The 9,492-nt window shown below is 40.9% G+C and overlaps 1 long non-coding RNA gene across 1 annotated transcript; it reads left to right on the plus strand.

The window, feature by feature from the left end:
- Positions 1–1,878: 1,878 nt before the first annotated feature.
- Positions 1,879–5,181, plus strand: LOC114809238. The gene is made up of 2 exons (XR_003757016.2): positions 1,879–1,960; positions 4,944–5,181. It is a non-coding gene; the product is annotated as an uncharacterized LOC114809238 (long non-coding RNA).
- Positions 5,182–9,492: the final 4,311 nt, after the last annotated feature.

Raw genomic sequence — 9,492 nt, forward strand, 5'->3', positions numbered from 1 at the left:
TCACCTCACATTCAGCCCCACAGCACTTATGCACGTATCCAGAATTTTATTTTAATGTCTATCTCCCCACGCTAAAGTGTAAGTGTAAGTGCTTAGTACAGAGCTCTGTAGACAGTAAGAACTCGATACCACTGATGAATTATGGGTAAGGAATTGGTCTCCCAACTGTTGTGTCATACTCTCCCAAACACTTAGAACAGTGTTCTGTACTCAGTAAATATCACTGAATAATCAAAATTATGATTGGAGATACACAGGATGTTTGTCAACCCTGGCCTTCTGGGGTTTGAACTAAATGGGATGAGTGAGGTAGCAATTTTTCTCTAAAGCCTTGCCTTTCCACTGGACAGTAACAGCGTAAAATAGTGGAAAGAGCCCAGGTTTGGGGGTGAAAGGTAGTGGGTTCCAATCCTGCCTCCACCTCTTATCAGCTGTTCGATTTTGGGCAAGTCACTTCTCTGTGCCTCAATTACCTCATCTGTAAAATGGGGATTAAGACTGTGAGCTCCATGTGGGACAACTTGATTACCTTGTATCTACCCAAGCGCTTAGAACAGTGCTTGGCACATAGTAAGTGCTTAACAAATACCATCATTATTATTATTTTTCCTCTTTCTCTCCACCACCTCACCTGCCGACAACCTTCGATCTGACCTGTCCAATTGCCAGGAAACGGAGCAGCTAACCGCTGCTTCACCTGTGGCCTGGAGCTGACATTTCTCAGTTCAGCAGTCCTGTTGCACCAACTTGTCACACACGGTGATTGCTCTGTACATGAGTCATGCCTCACCTCACTTCAGCAATCCTAGCTATGTATGAATTTCCCCACAAGGAGTTAGGTCTTCATGATGAATTCAAACTTTGCATATAAGAATGGATCTGTTATATTGTCTATCCCAAGTGCTAAGTACAATGCTCTGCACACAGAAAGTACTCGATAAATACGATTGAAAGTGTGATGAGTATGCACTAAATGAATAGAACTGATGGATTGATAACTGGGGCCTTGCTGGATTCCAGAGGCTTTCTCTATCCAAAATTGTGTTTAAAATTGAACCTGGATTCTTGGCAATTTTTTTGCTTTTGAGTGTACTCATTTTTATCAATTCACTGACTCACTGTCATTCATGCCCACTGTATATCTACTATACTCTCTTTGACTAAAATATAATCATTTTCATATCACTAAGAAATCATTTTATTCAAATACTCTTGGGAGTGACAAAGGGATATGGAGGATTAGTTCAGATAATGAAATCTGTAAAAACAGAATATTTCCTCATCTGAGGATTTAGGTTCTTTTCAAAGATTTCCTGAATATTTGACTGGGTTTAACTGTAGGTAACATTTAGAAGATAGAAGAACACATTGCTGTCTTCTCTGAAGTTTCAGTTACGGTCAAGAAGTAGAATTTAAATCAGTCCCTTGAGACTATTCCTCCCCTTTTACTCCTGCCTGAGATCTCCATCAGAGGCCTCCCTGTGAGCCTCCTTTCACACAAAGGCATAATAATAATCATTATAATAATAATAATTAAACACTTAGTATGAGCCAAGCACTGGGGTAGAGACAAGTTAAGTTGGACACAGTGCCTGCCGCATGCGGGGCTCACACTCTGAGCAGGAGGGAGAACAGACATTTAATCCCCATTTTACTGAGTCACAGAGAAGTTGTGACTTGCCTAGTGTCACACAGCAGACAAGTGGTAGAATTGAGAGTAAAACCCAGGTTCTTTGTCTCCCAAGCCCATGTACTTAAAAGGAACTCAACAGTGTGTAGATCATTCTGCAATTTCCACACTTGAAAAATAACTCACTGGTCTATAGCACTAACAATTTAAAGTGACGTTTCTTTACAGTGTTTCCCTCTTTATTTTCAGATGAGGAGAAGAGGTACTTTTAAGTTGGGAAAGAAAAGGGCTTATACTAGCTGATTCAGCACAGTAGTGAAGCAACACCAGGTTAGTATTCAGCTAGTACAATTGAGGCTTTATTCTTCCTTTAAACTTACATTTCAGATTGTCATCTCATTATAATGGAAATTCTGGGGCTCAGTGACTCTTGTATGCATTGTACAAAACCACTTTTTCCTTCCCTTCTGGAATGAGGTGCATACCTAAAGAGTAAATGGCAAGCATACCAAAAAGTGTTTTCTAAACTGACCAGGTTGTTGACTAGGCAGGTCCTCTCTGATCTGAATCTTTAAAGGCAAAACATGGTGCCGGATAATAATAATTCATAATAATAATTAAGATATTTGTTAAGAATTTACTATATTCCAAGCACTGGGTTATGTACAAGAGGAGCAGCGTGGCTCAGTGGAAAGAGCGTGGGCTTGGGAGACAGAGGTCATGGGTTCGAATCCCAACTCTGCCACTTGCCAGCTGTGTGACTGTGGGCAAGTCACTTAACTTCTCTGTGCCTCAGTTACCTCATCTGTAAAGTGGGGATTAAGACTGTGAGCCCCATGTCAGACAACCTGACTACCCTGTATCTACCCCAGTGCTTAGAACAGTGCTCTGCACATAGTAAGCGCTTTAACAAATACCAACATTATTATTATTATTATTATTATTACAAGGTGATCAGGTTGTACACAGTCCCTGTCCCACATGGGGCTCACAGTCTTAAATCCCATTTTACCTATGCAGTAACTGAGGCACAGAGAAGTGAACTGATTTGCCCAAGGCCACACAACAGACAAGCAGTGGGGTTAGGATTAGAATTCATTACCTTCTGACTCTGAGGCCTGTGCTCTCTCCACTATGCCATGCTGCTTCTCTAGATGGTAGCAGCATGGTCTAGTGGAGAGATCATGGGCCTGGGAATCAAAGGAGCTGAGTTCTAAACCTGACTCTCTCACTTGCCTGCCTTATGATCCTGGGCAAGTCGTTTAACTTCTCCATGACTGTTTCTTAATCTGTAAATTGAGATTCAGTGTCTGTCTCCAAGTACTTAGACTGTGAGCCCCTTGCGGGATGGGGACTGTGTCCAATGTGGTTGTCTTGTATCTCCCCCAACACTTAGCAAAGTGTTTGGCACATGGTATGTACTTAATACCATTAGTATTATTAGTATTATTATTTTATTAAGCACTGGGAAATCCTGATCCTAAGGCTAGCTGTCTGATAGCTGGCCTTAGAGTCCATTTTGATCAATAGTATTAATGATAATGATGATTGTACTTGTTAAGCGCTTACTATGTGTCAAGCACCTTTCTAAGATGGGATAGATACAAGCTAATCAGGTTGGACACAATCTCTTTAGAGAAGCAGCTTGGCTCAGTGGAAAGAGCCTGGGCTTCAGAGTCAGAGGTCATGGGTTTGACTCCCGGCTCTGCAACTTGTCAGCTGTGTGACTGTGGGCAAGTCACTTAACTTCTCTGTGCCTCAGTTACCTCATCTGTAAAATGGGGATTAACTGTGAGCCTCGCGTGGGACAACCTGATTACCCTGTATCTACCCCAGCGCTTAGAACAGTGCTCTGCACATAGTAAGCGCTTAACAAATACCAACATTATTATTACACGGGACTCACAATCTTAATCCCCATTTTACAGCTGAGGTAACAGGCACAGAGAAATGAAGCAAATTGCCCAAGGTCACACACCAGACAAGGGGAGAAGCCAGGATTAGAACCAGATCCTTCTGACTCCCAGGCCTGTGCTCTATCAACTAGGCCATGCAGCTTCCCTCAGGACTCCCCTCTGGAGCCAACAGAATCCCTCTGGAGACCTGGCAACCACTTAGGATCCTCAATGTTGGGGTTGATTCGGTGTTGTCCTGACACCCTGGGCTGTGACCATTAGGAACAGACCACCAGTCAGCCCTGGACTGGTCTAGTCTGGACCCAGCCCCCCGGGGCTAGCTTGAATGGTCCAACCTCAAATGGCCAAATGACTCACTACATTCTCCTTTCTGACTTAATACCTCCCTGAGGGGGTTGTTGTAGGACCAGATCAAAGCACAGTAAGCTCTTCAGATGGAATGATGCCACTATTGTTCTGTCAAAACTGAGATTAGAGAAGATTCCTCCATGAATCTTAACTCTACACAGCATAGAGAGGAGAAAGATACAAAGTCTGTTAAAAGGACTGGAATAGGGCACATGGAAAATCATTCACTAATGTAACTTGATGCTTTAAAGAGCTACATGGTCAGAAGAAACCCAATCCATATGATGGAAATGATCAAATATAACCGTTTTTAATTTAGTATCCAAGTTTTGTACCTATGTATTTTCATGACAAAATTGTAAAAAGACATATATGCTTGGAGATGCACTAACAAAAGGGTATGATTTAACTATAAAACTCTCTTTGCAGGGACATTTTCTTACAAGGCATGAAGATTAATCAATCAATAGTGTTTACTCCAGAGCCCTCTACTAAGTGCTTGGGAAAGTACAATACAATAGAGTTGGTAGATGTGATCCCTCCTTACAAGAAGATGATATTCTATAGGGGAAGAAAGACATTCAAATAAATTACAGAAAAAGAAAATAGAGTATAAAGATATGGATGTAAATGGACCTGGGTTGAGCATCAAAAATCCCTTTTTGCCAACACTTTGGTTCAGAGTCTTTCTTTGCCTTCAACATTGTAATTCACTTGACCTTTCTGTGCCTTATCGATTAAAATTGGGGAAAATATAAATTTGCCATCCATCTCACAGTGGTGCCATGAGGAGGATTAATGCTATAAACAGGTTATTTGGATGATTGGCTTTCCTGCTTTCTATCTGAAAGCATACGATGAAGATTACTGCCCATTAAGAAAGTACACCGAGCTTCCAAAATGGAAAGATGATAAGCATTAACAATAATATTGGTTCTAATATAAACACTTTATTAGAGTCTTCTCAATTTTGAACAGAACTGCTCACATTTTTCCAATGTCCTAGCTCAAGAGCAATAATTTTTAACTCCGTCTCCTTTATACATTAGGACCCACATTTTGAAGGAAGACTACAAAATGAATTACAGTAAAATAATCATAGTTTTACCTAAGAAAACAAAGGGTCCAGTCTGAAACCCTTTAGCCGAGCCTTGGTCAAATACATGGTGCATATGCCCAAACCTGTCAAGCTACTCTGGGGCCAAGCCATGATGATTAAATCCTTCCAGGATGCAGGCAACAGACTGTGAGCATTGTATGTCCCTGGAGAATATCTGAAGCTGTGGTCATCTAAAACAGCACATCTCTAAATGATTTGCTATATATTGCAGATTTTGCAGATTTTATCAGAAGTTTTTTTTTTTAAGTGCTACTCTGGGTAGCTTAAAGGGGAAATCTGTAAATCTAACTGAACGTATGTTCTGCAATAAGCAAGATAGTCTTGGAATTTAGATTTCTGGATTGTCACTCTAAAAACAGATGTTGCAATACCCAGTACTGATCCTGGCCAGGAGGGGACAGTATCAGTGGTGGGGGCAGTGACATAGCACCCAACGTGGAGCAGAAAGCAATAGTCGTTCAGTCAGGGGTATTTACTGAGCATTTAGTTGTGCAGAGCACTGTATTAAGCACTTGCGAGAGTATGATATAACAACAAACCGATACATTTCCTGCCCACGAGGAGCTTACAGAGGATCAGGTTCAATAGTATTTATTGAGCACTTAACTATGTGCAGAGAACTGTACTAAGCGCTTGATAATGATGACATCTGTTAAACACTTACTATGTGCAAAGCACTGTTCTAAGCACTGGAGAGGATACATGGTAATCAGGTTGTCCCATGTGGGGCTCAAAGTCTTCATCCCCATTTTACAGATAAGGTAACTGAGGCACAGAAAAGTTAAGTGACTTGCCCAAACTCATACAGCTGACAAGCTGACAAGCCGTGAACTCATGACCTCTGACTCCCAAGCCCAGGCTCTTTCCACTGAGCCATGCTGCTTCTCGATTGACCACAGTCCCTGTCTCACATGGGGCTCAGCCTTAAACCTCATTTTACTTATGCCGTAACTGAGGCACAGAGAAGTGAAGTGATTTGCCCAAGGCCACACAACAGATGGCACTTAGTAAAATAATACTAATACTAATAATAGTAATGGTATTAAGCACGTATCATATGCCTAACCCTGTGCTAAGTTTTGGGGGAATTACAAGACAACCACATTGGACACAGTCCCTGTCCCACAAGAGGTTCATGGTCTAAATACTTGGAGACAGACACTGAATCCCAATTTACAGATTACAAATTTACAGATTAAGAAACAGTCATAGAGACAGGCACTAATATAAATAAATTACAGATATGTATGTAAGTGCTGGAGGTAGGGATGAATAAAGGGAGCAAGTCAGGTCGACACAGAAGGGAGAGGGAGAAGAGGAAGGGGGAGCTTAGCCATGGAAGGTCTCTTGAAGGAGATGTGCCTTCAATCTGGCTTCAAAGGCAGGGAGAGTAATTGCCTGTTGGATTTGAGGAGGAAGGGCATCCAGGCCAAGGCAGGATGTGAGTGAGGGCTGAGTGGCGAGATGGATGAGATTGAGGTGCAGGTATTACTCCAAGGTTTCAGAGCCCGATCAGAGAGTGTGCCTGCCAACTCTGTTTTATCGCATTCTCCCAAATGCTTAATACTGTGGTCTGCACACAGTAAGTATGGCCCATGAGTCAGAAGGACCTGGGTTCTAAACTCAGCTCCGCCACTTGTCTGCTGTGTGACTGGGTAAATTTGCTTAATTTCTCTGCGTCTTTTTTTCTCATCTGTAAAATAGGGATTAAGACTGTCAGTCCCATATGCGTCATGGATTGTGTCCAACCTGATTAGCTTGTATCTATTCCAGTGCTTAGTACAGTCCTGGCATATAGTAAGTGCATAAGAAATACCATAAAAAGATGTTCAATAAATATGATTGGTGTCACTAAAGATGAAGATGGGAAGGGAGAAAAGAGTGGCTGTGAGTGTTTAAGACATTTTATTTGTAGATGGTACATGACCAGGAGATTTCAAGAAATATGACTAGAGAGAACAAAATGAGAGGACAAGATTGACAGTGTTTATCTGGAAGTCTCACACACACACACACACACACACACACACTCCCCACCTCCCCACTGAAACCCTAAGAGCAGATGAACCCTCAGAGGGAGTGAGCATGGCAAATGGTTCTTTACTGAGCCTGGCATGCCCACTCTTGGAGGCAAGGGGGAAAAAGGGCCTAAAAGAAGATAGAAAAAGAAATCTGAGGGTCAAGAGAATATCTGTTCCTGAAATCAAAAAGTCATTTTAAAGGATTTCAAAGAGAGCAGGGTCATCAAAGGCGGGGAGAAAAGTACTGAAGGATGCTAACATCAAGAGTTACGGTATTTAAAAAGTGCTTATTATGTTCTCAATAGTGTGGTAAATCCAAAATAATCAACTTGTAGTCCCTGACCCATGAGGGGCTCAAAAATTAAGTTACCATTAGTTATAGGAAGTAGGAGTTAATTGTTGATTTTATTCCAAACAATTTTAGGAGAGTAGAGAGAGATAAAGCAGAGCCTAAAGGGGCATTGGTGAAAAGGAATTGAAGGTAGCAAATGGAAGTGGAATATTCAAGCATTGTGATTGGGAGAAGAAGTGGAACAGTTTTTGGAAGGTGCAGTAGATTGAATGGGGGAGAAATAGAAAGGTTTAAAATGGAAAATGGTGCCAGAGAGAGAAATGATATGTTTGTGAAAATTGAGCAAAGAGAGAACTGCAACATATGAAATTTAGAGTAGCTATAAAAGAGGAATTTCCTGGCAGGAAGCAGCATGACCTAGTGGAAAGAGCTCAAGCTTGGGAGTCACTTGCCTCCTGTGTAATATTGGACAAGGCACTTTAATGTTTCTGGGCCTATTTTCTCATCTGTAAATAGGAGTTAAATACCTGTTCTCCCTCCTATCTTATATTCTACCCCAGTGCTAATGCAGTTCCAGGTACACAGTATGTGCATACCAAATATCACCATTGATATTACATTATAACTGACCCAATTTTCTGATGGATAGTTGTGAGGAAGATTACTGAGACAGATTCTTATCTTTCTGGAATGGTTTAGGTGTGTTTCTGCCTACATGACTTCTCAAAGTTCCTCCATCTGATGATAACGTAGTTCCCATCTAATCAAGGATATATTACAGAGGTAAAAATCACTAAATTGATTATCGACAGAGCCTTAGGGAGGCCTTATATTTGTGTTAAAGTTTTCTTTGGGAAAATAGAGTACAAAATCTAGGCAGCACTTTCAGACAAGGGTAAATAAAATAAGAGTCTGTTTACTTAACATAAGCAAGACACCTAGGGTATAATATAGGCAGTCTGCTGAAGGTGACAGTTCGCTACTGAATTTTTCTTTGAACATTTTAGCAGTAAGGAGGTTAAAAGAAATAACCAGTAATATGTCCTTGTAAACAACAGTCATGTATCAGTGTAAATTTGAGGCGATCAGCCCCAAAGTGTGGTATTTATAACCATTACAATCAGAGAATAGAAGTGTGAAATTGGGAAAGGCTTTCATGTCACCTTATTTATTCTTTCCAGATAGGTTTCTTCTATTTCAGCTGCTGTCCCAAGGGGTAACCTTCACACCTTTATTAGTTTCACCTAATGGATTTTTTTTTAGATGTAGAAAAGTCAAATTCTGGGATCACAGATTGGTTTCTTCTTACTAATTCTTCAATCAACAAGATGTACCATGGAAGGAAAAGATGTCAGGACTTTAAAGAAGGATGAGAACTACAGAAAAACAAGTCATGACATCTTTTTTTTTTTATTATTCTCATCCTTCTTCAATGCCAACAAGAATTAATCAGAGTAATTGCCTATCCTTCTTCCATTCTTCCATCCTCTCCTTCCCTCCCACTCTCTGTCCTTTTCCCCTTCTTCAACTGAACTGAAGAAAGAATGTTTGAACCAAAACATGTAGCCTGCATTTGTCCCAGCACTTCAAAACTCAATCAATCTGTAATACTTATTGAGGACCTATATACTTTGTTTATTAATCACTTTGGAAAGCAAAGTGGTATTAATAAATTTGATCCATGTCCTCAAGGAGTTTATAATCTAGCTGGAAAGATGAACCGTAAAATATATTGCAGTTATGAGAAAGTGCTTTTGTAGGTAAGCTGCACCGAGGTGCTACAGGATGTTGGAGGACATTAGTGGTAGGATATACTTAACTTGGTGTTCTTTGAGAGTTGCTCTGTCCTCTGGGAGATCCATTCCCTGCTCACTAGGAGCTTACAGTCTTACAGGGACGAACTTAGCACCATGTGCCCCACAAGGACCGGCAAGCCTCTGGACAGGCTGGGGGAAAGTCAGCCCATGCTTAATTATGATAGTAGTATTTAAGTACTTACTATATGCCAAGCACTGTATTAAGCATAGGATAAGCATTCATTCATTCATTCAATCATATTTATTGAGCGCTTACTGTGTGTAAGACACTCTATTAATTGCTTAGGAGAATACAGTATGACATTTCTGCTCATGATGAGCTCAGTCAAGAGGGGGAGAGAGACATTA

Source organism: Ornithorhynchus anatinus, chromosome 1 (genome assembly GCF_004115215.2).
Source record: "Ornithorhynchus anatinus isolate Pmale09 chromosome 1, mOrnAna1.pri.v4, whole genome shotgun sequence".
In the NCBI taxonomy this organism is placed as follows: Eukaryota; Metazoa; Chordata; class Mammalia; order Monotremata; family Ornithorhynchidae; genus Ornithorhynchus; species Ornithorhynchus anatinus.